This window comes from Palaemon carinicauda, chromosome 6 (genome assembly GCF_036898095.1).
Source record: "Palaemon carinicauda isolate YSFRI2023 chromosome 6, ASM3689809v2, whole genome shotgun sequence".
Taxonomy (NCBI): domain Eukaryota; kingdom Metazoa; phylum Arthropoda; class Malacostraca; order Decapoda; family Palaemonidae; genus Palaemon; species Palaemon carinicauda.
The window spans coordinates 4,347,874-4,361,092 of NC_090730.1; the positions used below are offsets into that span (position 1 = coordinate 4,347,874).

The 13,219-nt window shown below is 47.1% G+C and overlaps 1 protein-coding gene across 1 annotated transcript in view; it reads right to left on the bottom strand.

Annotated features, from left to right (window-relative positions):
- LOC137642344 (collagen alpha-1(XVIII) chain-like) overlaps positions 1-13,219 on the bottom strand; it is a 137,844-nt gene that overhangs the window by 74,917 nt on the left and 49,708 nt on the right. The gene's annotated exons all lie outside the window — the stretch shown is intronic.

A 13,219-nucleotide genomic window follows, 5' to 3' on the forward strand; every position in this document is an offset into this window, starting at 1 on the left:
GACACGAAGGAGAGGCTTGCGGCATCTCTTTCTCATCAAGTCCAACTGGAAGTTATGGCCTGTGACACTAGAGTACCAGATCACTACATGGTACTCTCCAAATCCCACTTACTAACGGTAATGAAGGACTTGTATCACTTCATAAAGGCTCGAAGAGCCTGTCGTGAATTTGTGTTTGCCGGTGCCACCGTGAAACACGAACCCCGGAGGCTGATTTCCTCCAACATCTGGGGAAAGCACCTGTTTCCTTCTGACCTTGTGAAGGAAATAACTGACAGAGCCGCCACGGAGAATAGGAACCTTCTCCACAAGTGGGGCATGTCCAGGAAAAGGAAACCCTCTCAGGACGACGGACCTCAGCCTAAGAGGAAACCTCAGAAGTCAAAACCCCAGCAACGTCAGCAAAGACGTCAGTTTCCGGGACCCGCTACCTCCCAAGTGGTTACCCAACCACAACAGACCTTTCAATTGGTCCCCCAACCGGTGTTGTCACAGTCACCGGTCTTCACCCCTGCCTTTGAGCAACCATCAACTACCTTTCATGCCAAAGGTAGAGGCTCATTCAGGGGTGCAAGCAAAGACGCATCTCGCCGTCCCTCCAGAGGTAGAGGAGGAAAGGGAGCTAGCGGCCGAGGCAGCAAGTCCTCGGGACACCAGAAGCAATGAAGTGCTTCCGGTGGGAGGAAGACTCCGCCAATTCCAGGATCGTTGGACCTTCGATCCCTGGGCACACAGCATCATCAAGAACGGTCTAGGCTGGAGTTGGACGCAACCACCCCCAATCTTCCAGCAGTTCTTCCAGCAATCAACCCCCCTTCTGGAAGAATATGTTCTAGACCTCTTGAACAAGAAGGTGATAAGGAAGGTAAAGTCCACCAGGTTCCAAGGGAGACTGTTTTGTGTTCCCAAGAAGGACTCAGACAAACTCAGAGTCATTCTGGACTTATCCCCCCTCAACAAGTTCATAGAGAACAACAAATTCAAGATGCTGACGCTTCAACAAATAAGGACCCTTCTGCCTCATGGTTCCTACACGGTCTCTATAGACCTGGCGGATGCCTACTGGCACATTCCAATGAACCATCACGCTTCCTCCTACCTAGGATTTCGACTCCAAAGGAAAAGCTACGCCTTCCGGGCCATGCCCTTCGGCCTCAATGTGGCCCCTCGGATCTTCACAAAACTGGCGGATACCATAGTACAACAGCTCCGCCTAAGAAACGTCCAGGTGATGGCCTACCTCGACGACTGGCTAGTCTGGGCTCCATCGCCCGAAGAGTGTGCAAAGTCTTGCAACGAAGTTACCCAGTACCTAGAACACCTGGGATTCAAGATCAACGAGAAAAAATCTCGCCTCTCTCCAGCTCAGAAGTTTCAGTGGTTGGGAATCCACTGGAATCTTCAGTCACACCGCCTTTCCATCCCCCAGAAGAAAAGGAAGGAAATAGCAGGGTCTGTCAAGCGACTACTGAAATCCAAACGCATTTCAAGACGACAGCAGGAACGAGTTCTAGGCTCTCTACAATTCGCCTCAGTGACAAACCCAGTGCTTCGTGCACAGCTAAAGGATGCCGCGGGAGTCTGGAGACGCTCGGCATCCATCGCTCGAAGAGACCTCAAGAGACGGCTTCCAAACAGACTACGACGCCTCCTAAAGCCGTGGTCGGAAGAAAAGGCCCTGAAAAGGTCCATTCCTCTCCAACACCCTCCTCCATCACTCAACATCCACACGGATGCCTCACTGGAGGGTTGGGGAGGCCACTCCCACCAGAAACAGGTTCAAGGTACCTGGTCTCCACTATTCAAGACGTTCCACATAAACATCTTGGAGGCCATGGCGGTCCTTCTAACTCTGAAGAAGTTATCCCCGCCGCCCTCGATCCACATCCGTCTAACCCTAGACAACTCGGTGGTAGTTCGTTGTCTCAATCGCCAAGGCTCAAGATCGCCCCAGATAAATCAGGTGCTTCTCCCAATCTTCCGTCTGGCGGAGAAGAAGAAGTGGCACCTGTCTGCAGTTCACCTACAAGGATTCCGCAATGTGACAGCGGATGCTCTATCTCGGACAAACCCGATAGAGTCGGAATGGTCTCTAGACGCAAGATCGTTCTCCTTCATCTCTCACCAAGTCCCAGAACTTCAGATAGATCTCTTTGCAACGAGCGACAACAATCAACTTCCTCTGTACGTAGCCCCGTACGAGGACCCCAAAGCAGAAGCAGTGGACGCCATGTCACTGGACTGGAACAGGTGGTCCAAGATCTACCTGTTCCCTCCCACCAACCTTCTGTTGAAAGTCCTCTCCAAACTGAGAACCTTCAAAGGGACAGCGGCCCTAGTGGCTCCCAAGTGGCCCCGGAGCAACTGGTACCCCCTGGTCCTGGAGCTGCAGCCCAAGCTGATCCCTCTCCCGGGCCCAGTTCTCTCTCAACAAGTACAGAAGTCGACTGTCTTCGCTTCATCATCGAAAATCAAGGACCTTCATCTCATGATTTTCTCTCCCTTGCCGCAAAGAAGAGGTTTGGGATCTCGAAGAAAAGTCTAGACTTCCTAGAGGAATACAAGACCGAATCCACGAGACGGCAATATGAATCATCCTGGAGGAAATGGGTCTCCTTTGTCAAGGCAAAAAATCCTAAAGAAATCACAATTGATTTCTGTATGTCCTTCTTCATTCACCTTCATGGACAAGGATTAGCAGCCAATACGATTTCAACCTGCAAATCGGCCTTGGCTAGACCAATTCTATATGCTTTCCAAATTGATCTGTCCAACGACATCTTCAACAAACTACCAAAAGCATGTGCTCGCCTACGTCCAGCACCCCCTCCGAAACCGATCTCCTGGTCACTAGACAAGGTACTCCATTTCGCCTCCAACCTGGACAATGATTCATGCCCCCTCAAGGATCTGACTCAGAAAGTTATATTTTTATTTGCTCTCGCTTCGGGAGCTCGAGTCAGCGAAATAGTGGCATTATCAAGAGAAGAAGGACACATCCTGTTTACCGATTCAGGAGAAGTGACCCTCTCCCCTGATCCGACGTTTCTCGCTAAAAATGAATTACCCACCAAAAGATGGGGCCCTTGGAGAATATGCCCCCTGAAGGAGGATGTCTCTCTATGTCCAGTAGAGAGCCTCAAGGTCTATCTTCGCAGAACTTCGAACTTTGGTGGAGGCCAACTCTTCAAAGGAGAAACATCGGGCAGCGACCTGTCACTGAAACAATTAAGAGCGAAAATCACCTACTTCATTCGCAGAGCGGATCTGAACAGTACACCCGCTGGTCATGATCCTAGAAAAGTGGCATCTTCTCTGAATTTCTTTCAGAGCATGGACTTTGAAAGCCTTAAAAACTTCACGGGCTGGAAGTCCTCGCGAGTTTTCTTTAAACATTATGCGAAACAAGTGCACGAAGTCAAACATTTTGTGGTAGCCGCAGGTAGTGTTATGAAACCTGCACCTAACTCTGCGTAGAACAGTGAGTTACTTGGGACTCTAACTCTTCGGGTGCCTATGTTGACCCTCGAGCGATTCATAGTGATGTCTAAAAACACTTAGTGCTTTTATAACTGTTCTTATCCCAGGTGAAATGTCATAGTGTCACACAAGTGCCGCATGCCTTGAGCATGGTGTGTTATTTAAAGACTTGCGTTCCTCGAGAACGAGTACCTACTAATATCCTGAAATTCCTTTTCAGATTCAAGAGCAAGCCTTTATTTCTATGTACATTATTATTACTGTAAATGAACTTTACTTTTGCTGTAAATTATTTAATTTCTGCATTGTGAAATAAAATTTCTATTTTATTACTTATGCGTCTCTTTCAGCTCCTACTTACTATGAAATACATACCTGTCATAGTTTTATTATTCCTCCTTTCTTATGGTTATGAAGAATTTAAGATGTTTAATCCTAAATTATATTCACCCTGACTAAGTAAGGTTCCTACACGAATACTTACTTCTGATAACCAAGAGATGAACTCTATACACAGTGCCCAACCACCACTGGTCTAATTTCAGAATGTTCCTATACAAATACCAAACATTCCGCTTCATCTCTAAGTTCTTCAAGTTCTTCTCTCAGGATGAATAGCCCTTCAATACCACTTTGACGTCGGCATAGCCCATGGGAACTTCACTGCCAAGGGGGGCAGGATACTTCGTTCCTATGGTTCTTTATCTAAGATTACTTTGCTGTTTTGTCAATGCCTAGGCACTTAATACTGGGGGAAAATCTACCACGATACATTGATTCTCTGGTACTCTTCCATCAGGACGCCATGGCTTGAGCCCAAAAAACGGATTTTGAGCGAAGCGAAAAATCTATTTTTGGGTGAGATAGCCATGGCGTCCTGATGGACCCTCCCTACTACTTCGTCCAGTTTTGTTCCCACCCTGTGCTACTGTATCATGGTGATGGGCAGCAACTGGCTTCAGGATGAAGACGGGCGTGACGTCATTAGAGCAATGGCGTCCGTTTGTTTACGTCTCGAGTATCAGTAGTAGCCACGAGTGAGATTAGCTGTGGAACGGCTCCCAGCTATTCTCAGTCCTTACACACCGAAGCATTAACTCTGTTCGGGGTGAAGATAGCTATGTGGCGCGTTCAGACATGCGCGTCCCCTGTTGTATTACGATGTCTTAAGGGGAAACCTTTGAGATACTCGCTCCAGAAGTTAGAATTCTGTGATAACCTGTGGTTAAATTCTCTGGGAATATCTTAGTAGTCTTATACCCAAGGAAGCTACCAAAAAGGAACCTTCCATCAGGACGCCATGGCTATCTCACCCAAAAATAGATTTTTCGCTTCGCTCAAAATCCGTTTTAAGATCATTATTTGAAATCTAAGTTTCTGAGCATAAATGATTATTTGTTCCATAACACAAATTTTACTAATTCAATACATACATTCAAAATCATATTTTAGAAAAAATGTAATATAATTGCTTTATAAGATATATTAAAAATAGTTTTTCTGGGCTCAATCCCTGTGCCGCGCAGTGAAATGCTCCTTATGCACCATTTCAAAGGAATATAACTGCTAATATTACCAGAGAAAAAATGTAAAGGAATGCTAGGTTGAACTAGCTCGCTCACCTAATGGTTTCGGTATAGACTGGGGCGAAATACCAGAGGTCTCGTACCATTTAGATTTCTCCTCTTCGAAATCCCCCAATAGTGAGGTGCCGTTCAACCTCCCCTGCCTCGCAGACCAGTACTACTAACTCAACCCACGCTTGCCCATCACTCCTTTCAAGCACCTGTTTGATATAAGTCCAAGTGTTTTATTTCGTGTGTTTCATTGGATTTATCATCAACTTTCTCTCGATGGCCGATTCCCAAGATACCCCATCGAAGTTAAGTACCTTATCCATGAGTTTTTAACGAGATTGGGCAGTGTCATCTTTGTTTTTATTATTTAGAAGTGTTTATATATGAGCGGCGTCCCCGTTCTTTCTTTCGCCTCTGCCCTTTGTCTCGTTAGTTCGTCCGTCTTTTATATTCGTTCGATCCTTTAGGAGTTTTTTCCTTATATTCATTTAGTACATAACTTTATGCTTTCATATAGCAATATTCATTTAGTACACCGACTTTATGCTTTCATATAGCATTTATTTTATGTTAATCCTATGATATCGGTGTTAGCGTTTCATCAGGAGTAGGTTATGTTGGTATGCCTGCATTCGTGCGTGTTGGTGGATAGCGTCAACATTGAGATTGTTTCGCTAGTTCTAGGAGCTTTAATTTCGACCATCTCACTTATTATTAGTAAAACCTTTTGTTTTATTACGCTCCACCTAGTTTTACGTTTGGCTCGAGTGGGACTCTCGCGTATTTTGTTGTTTTTACTGTTCGATCTACCGCTTCAGTAACTAGGTTGGTACCCCTGCTTTCCATCTGCTGATGGCGTCATGCTTCCTCCCCTACCACTCGCCCGAGTCCCTCTCTCGCCATATTTTTTCTGCATGCCTAACCTTACTTACGTGATTTCGCTTTTAATTCATTAATTATTTTTATGTATTTGTGCATTGATATTATATTTATTGCTTACTCCGTTATGATCATATTTTTGGGATTTTCATGTCATGATTAGGGGATCTCCAGTTGGTAGCCCTGTCTACCACTGCGCACTGGCGATTTCCCTGTACCATTACACCCCCCCCCCCCCAACAAGTTGGGGAGGTTATTCCATCCCCCCCCCCTTCAGTGTACACCCTTCCTCTCACTCGATGGTTGTTGGTTATGATTTACGGGTCAAATATGCTTGTACCTCAGTCTTCCATCAACGTTCCGACATATTGAGGACTGAGTATACCAACGGGGTATGACTTAGTCTCATTCATTCATACCGGGCGGTTTCGTCTCCCCCCTCCCGTCGCCATCGGTCGGGGAGGGGGAAGGCCGGGACCACCGGGGACTATCACACGTGATTAGTCGGTATATCTGCACCTTGGTGTAACCTTGCTTTTAATTACGGTTGTTAGAATGAGCACTTATATTAGGAGTGTCCTCCCCTACGGTACCTCATGCTATTATCGTCCGTATAGGACTTATTATATCCCATATCATTATTTTATATTCTACATGAATCATTACCTTTGTCCCGGTACCTCAGGTAAGGTAGGGGGGGGGTTCCACTGGCTCCCCCCGCGCTCTCCCGTTGTACCCTCCCGTCATCAGACATCGGAGCCGCCGAGCTCTTAACTACATGATCGGTTGACACTGACACGGTTTTGATTAATATCCTCCCTCCGGGAGCCCTATTCATTACAGACATTAGTTTTTGATCATAATTGGCGTTTTCTATTTATGTACTTTAAGGATGTATCTTGGGTACTTTAAGTTTACTTTAAGTTACTTTAAGTTTACTTTAAGTTTACTTACCAACCCTGTTCCCCAGCCACGGGGGCCCCGGAACTAGTTATGATTATATATTAATCACTGTTTTTTGCATCCTTTTTCATACCCGGCTCTGCCGGATTGCTATTGGAATAGTCTCAGTTCTCAGCATGTTTAGTCTAAAGCTATACATTTATTTTATTAACTGGCAGGTCCCGGACCCTCCGGGACCCCTTATAGAGAAACTAGTAGATGCTCATGGACTATTCCTTTTACAGGTGGTCCGTTGCCGGATGACAGCCTGCGCGGCCGTCCTTCACCAGCCTTGCGGCCATGCTGTCTGTCGGTCCCACGCGGACTGTGGGATCCAGATGGACGATATTTTGGTATGGCACCCTGACAACTGCCTTATCTGTTATGACCTTATCTCCACCCTCGCTTCAGATTCGGTGAGCCTCTTTCAGTCATTTTTGTATTTACTTCCCTTCACTGGGCGACATCAATATGATAGATAATCATTGACTTCTGTTATGAATCTTCGGGTTCATTTATCATTTTGTCCTCGGGTTTGCTAACCTTATCCCCGTTCTTTCAGAGTTCCCAGGCGGTTAAAACTTCAGCAAGAGCCACTTTGAAATTGTGGGTAGGCGGCTTTGCCCGTAACGTAAAGGCCAGGAAGCCCTACGTCCTCTCAGAAGATTATTGTAGACTTATCTACCCGAACGCAAAATCTTCGGCAGCAGTGCCTAGGCAAGTGGCGGCTCCTATAATTGCTGACATTGCGGAAATCGTAGAACTCAATCTCGTCCAGGATACAGACATCCCTGACGACCCGGACCCCATTGAAGACAATGTTACGGCTCTGACCTTAGACATAGAGCCCATGGTTTTTGACGAACCTGACACAGGTAAGGTTGTAAGTGAGGCAGGTGGGTCTGGCGCTAAGACCTCTCTTCTTAGCCCCTCTTTTTCTCCAACTTCTAATAATTTTTCCTTTCTTGGTTTTGAAGGGAACCACGAATCCTCCCCAAGATCGCTCTCGGTTCCTGCCAAGGTCAAATCTCAGAAAAGACCTTTAGTGAGGACTCGTCAGAATCCTACACTACCTGGATCATCGAAGCCCAAGAAGGCTCCCCTCCCCGGAGCTCCTAGTGACTCGACTAGCACTGCCCCTATGTCTCAGGACCCGGGAGTGCAGTCATCCCCCTTAATTACCACAACCAACCTCGACCCGGAGGCCCTCACGAATATGTTGTCAAGGGTCGTTACAGAGCAGATTAGTTCTATACTTTCTGCCGTCACCAGAAGACTAGATACCCTGGAAAGTGGACTGCCTCAACAACAGCAGTTCCTCATCCCGGACGCCTCAAAACTTCCACCCTTCACGAAGAACAACCCGTGGAAAATGGCGCTCCACTGTCCTTTCACGGACGGAATGTTGACCATCGAGGGTTTTGGGACCAGGCCCATTGAAGATTTTGAGTTCTTCCCTCCCGGTCTTCAATTTCCTTTCCCCGGCTTCGCCCGGCTTACGGAAGAGGCTCTTGTCCGACTAGATAAGGTCCCTAAAGAGACCGTTATCTTTCCGAAGGAACAGGCTCAGTCTGTTTGGGTTCGAACCTTAAATGAGAGGGGTTGTACAAACACCATGCTGACCCCCCACAAGAGTACTTACACCATGTTTCTTGTGGACGAACAGACCCCCACTCCTTGCGTCACCAAAATGGTTGAATTAGCCCTTCAGGCAGTGACCGAAGATAAGCCTTTGCCACAACTCCGGGAGACAGATCCTACATCTCTGCTGTTCCCATCAGATAATGAATGTTGGCTTAACATTCAATCGACATTCATTTCTGGTAAGCTATCCGCGGACTGTGCATCGACGCAATTCAGTGAACGCCTCCCAAGACTACCTGAAACCTTAATCAGACTCGAGTTCGAGTCCCGGTCTAGGTTTAGCCGGAGCCTCAACATCTCGACTATGGCGGAGATGTTTTCTCTTACTTATGACGGGGAACACTCTTTTAAAGTTATGACTAAAGCCACCCTGCAATCTTTGTTAGCAGACTGCTACGACTTCTTGGTGACCAAAAGACGTTGCCGTAAGCATGTCTTATCTGAAGCCACTATCCGCCATGAGCCAAATAAGCTCATTAAAGCCTCTGCTTGGGGTCCGGACCTTTTCCCGGAGGACATGGTCAACTCGGTATTGAGCGAAGCTGCCAGAGTGAACCAGAGCCTCAAAGTCCGTTGGGGTCTCACTCCCAAACGGAAGTTCGAACAATCGAGCATTCACTCCCGGGGCAGAAAAAGGCTACGCCCTTATAGCTCTACCCAATTCCGCCAACCTATTCAAGTAGTCCAGTCGGCCCCGGTCTCTCAGGGCATCCAACCCTCCACCTCCAAGTCTCAGCCCCAAGTGAAGTATGTCCTCGTCCCTGAAAACCAAGTGGCTTCGAACTCGTTTACCTCTCCTGTTTATAACCCGGTCTATGAGTCCCGGTTTTCCTCCCAAGGATACCAACGAGGCAGGGGCCCCGGTTCGAGGGGTTCTTTTCAGAACAGAAGCAAAGGGAGATATTTCTCCCGTGGAAAAGGGTCACGTGGTGGCCGAGGCGGTAAAACCTCCAACTACTGACGGTCTTCAGGTAGGAGGGAGACTTTATGTGTTCCGGAGTCGCTGGAAATTCAGTCCTTGGGCCTTCAGCATAATCTCCAAGGGCCTGGGGTGGAGTTGGATAGAAGGGCCTCCTCCACCGAACAGATTCCATCAACCCTCGACACCGGACCTACTTTTGTTTACCCAAGATCTTCTTCGCAAGAACGCGATCAAGGAAACGAAATATCTGAAGTTTCAAGGTCGCTTATTCAGCGTTCCGAAGAAAGACTCCGACAGCCGAAGGGTCATCCTCGATCTGTCTCGACTAAACTTGTCCATTCAATGCGACAGGTTTCACATGCTTACCGTCTCGCAGGTGCGAACCTTGCTTCCCCGTGGGGCCGTCACCACCTCCATCGATCTTACCGATGCTTACTATCACGTTCCAATAGCGAGACACTTCCGCCCATTCCTAGGATTCAGACTGGACGACAAGGCTTACACGTTCAAAGTGATGCCTTTCGGGCTCAACATCGCGCCCAGAATCTTCACGAAACTGGCGGAATCGGTCATTCAGGAACTCCGATCCCACGGAATCCAAGTCGTCGCATACCTGGACGATTGGCTAATCTGGTCAGACAACGTCGAGGATTGTCTCAAGGCAACAAACAAGGTGATCCAATATCTTCAGTTTCTGGGATTCCAGATAAACTTCGGAAAGTCTCGTCTGACACCAAAGACCAAATTTCAGTGGCTGGGATTACGGTGGGACCTACGTTCTCACACTCTATGTCTCCCCAGGTCCAAGAGGATAGAGATTGCGAAAAATACCAAACGCTTTCTCGGGGAAAAGGTAACTTCCAGAAGGAACCAGGAGAGGATTCTAGGGTCCCTACAATTCGCTTCAGTGACAGACCTCCTTCTGAAAGCGAAATTGAAAGACATCAACCGAGTTTGGCGCTCCAGAGCGAACACCAAACGTCGGGACAAGAAGACACGCCTTCCTCCCATTCTTCGGAAGAGGCTTCTCCCATGGACAACCGCCAAGAGCCTATCAAAATCGGTTCCGTTGCAGTACCCCCCTCCAAGGATAGTCATCCACACGGATGCCTCCCTATCAGGTTGGGGAGGCTACTCCCAACACAGGAAAGTTCAGGGCCTTTGGTCTACAATGTTCCAGCAATTTCACATAAACGTCCTGGAGGCCATGGCTGTCTTACTAACCTTGAAACGTCTTTCCCCGGCCAAGAAACAACATCTGAGGATAGTCCTCGACAACGAAGTCATAGTCCGTTGTCTAAACAGAGGGGGCTCCAAGTCAGGTCCCATCAATCACGTGATGGTGGCAATATTCTCCCTGGCGGCCTCAAACCAATGGCACCTATCCGCCGTTCATCTGGCTGGAGTTCGGAACGTTGTGGCAGACGCACTCTCCAGGACGGTACCGTTGGAGTCAGAATGGTCACTAGATCGCAAATCCTTTCAATGGATCCTCTTCCAAGTGCCGGATCTCCAGGTAGACCTCTTCGCGACGGAATCCAACCACAAGCTGAAATGTTATGTGGCCCCCAACCTGGACCCTCGGGCTTACGCCACGGATGCCATGTCTCTCGACTGGAACGCCTGGGAAAGGATTTACCTTTTCCCACCGGTGAACCTACTGATGAAAGTGCTGGACAAACTTCGAACCTTCAAAGGTCAAGTAGCCCTGGTGGCCCCCAATTGGCCCAAGAGCAATTGGTTTCCTCTTTTACTGGAGCTGAATCTCCACCCTCACCAGATTCCCAACCCGACTTTGACCCAGATAGTACAAACGTGCACTGTGTTCGCTTCCTCAAACATTCAGACCACCCTAACTTTATGGACTTCATGAAGTTTGCGGCACACAAAGGGGCTAACATAGACCCCCAGAATACTTTATTTTTAGAATCTGACAAGAGAGACTCCACTCTTCGTCAATATGACTCAGCGGTCAAAAAACTAGCTAAGTTTTTGAAAGATTCTAGTACTGACTTTATGACACTAAACCTAACGGTAACCTTTTTCAGAACCTTGTTTGAGTCGGGCTTAGCAGCCAACACTATTACTACCATCAAGTCTGCCTTGAAGAAGATTTTTCTAATCGGCTTTAATATAGATCTAACAGATTCATTGCTAGCTTCGATCCCAAGAGCCTGTGCCAGACTGAGACCATCTTCTCGTCCTAGCCCGATTTCCTGGTTTCTCAATGATGTTCTTAAACTAGCGTCAGAAACCGTCAACGATTCATGTGAGTATATCCCTCTACTCAGGAAAACTCTCTTTCTCGTGAGTTTGGCATCTGGCGCCAGGATTTCGGAATTAGCTGCCTTATCAAGGGATCCAGGCCACATAGAGTTCCTTCCGTCAGGAGAGGTCCTCCTCTCCCCAGACAAGGTCTTCTTGGCCAAAAATGAAGACCCTCAGAATAGATGGTCCTCCTGGAAAATCATCCCTCTCCTTCAGGATCCTTCCCTATGCCCGGTTACCACTCTAAAGTCCTTTCTATCAAGGACTTCCTATAAGACCTCGGGACCCTTGTTCATCAGGGAGCGGGGAGGGACTATAACTTTGAAAGGGATCAGACAACAGATCTTGTATTTTATTAAACAGGCCAATCCAGAGTCTTTTCCTCACGTCCACGACATTCGGGCGGTAGCGACCTCAATAAATTTTTTCCATCATATGAACTTTACAGATATCTCTAAATATACCGGATGGAAATCCCCCTCAGTGTTCAAGCGGCACTATCTTAAACAATTAGAGGCCCTTCAACTCGCTACCGTAGCTGCAGGGAGCGTGGTATCCCCCCGGACAAATTCCTTCTAACTAATCCCTGAATCCTATATCTTCCACCTTCTTCCTCTTACCTGCCTCACTTACAGTTCCTACCTGAGTTCGGTTTGTTGTATCACACCCATGGGTGTTCCTAGTTCGTAACATTGCCATTTTATTATTGTTCAATTTATTCTTCCATACGAACTGTATTTCTTTAGTGTTCAAGTGTATGTAATTTGTTCCAGTGTTTGACCTTAATTGGTTTTGTTTTAAGTTAATGTTCTTTTGTCCTCCCTTCCTGGGATATTATACCTTATCATGCTGATGTTATTAAAGACGTCCGTCTTCTACGTTAACTTTTGATTAAACCACTGTTTGTTATGTTGATTTTTATTCGTTCCCATATAGTTAATAAAGTTTGGGTTCGTTTTCTCTGGTACTATTTCACTGCGCGGCACAGGGATTGAGCCCAGAAAAGGGATTTTGACGAAGGAAAAATCTATTTCTGGGCGAGAGACCTGTGCCGCCCAGTGAACCCACCCTATTTGCTCCCCCCCTGTTCAGACCCCAAACTTAAGGGTGCTGTAAGGAGTGATGGGCAAGCGTGGGTTGAGTTAGTAGTACTGGTCTGCGAGGCAGGGGAGGTTGAACGGCACCTCACTATTGGGGGATTTCGAAGAGGAGAAATCTAAATGGTACGAGACCTCTGGTATTTCGCCCCAGTCTATACCGACACCATTAGGTGAGCGAGCTAGTTCAACCTAGCATTCCTTTACATTTTTTCTCTGGTAATATTAGCAGTTATATTCCTTTGAAATGGTGCATAAGGAGCATTTCACTGGGCGGCACAGGTCTCTCGCCCAGAAATAGATTTTTCCTTCGTCAAAATCCCTTTATAATACCTGAATTTACATTTACATACTGCCAATGACATATGTCTTATATGTCGTTGTTTTGTTATGTTGCACGTTTTTTTCAA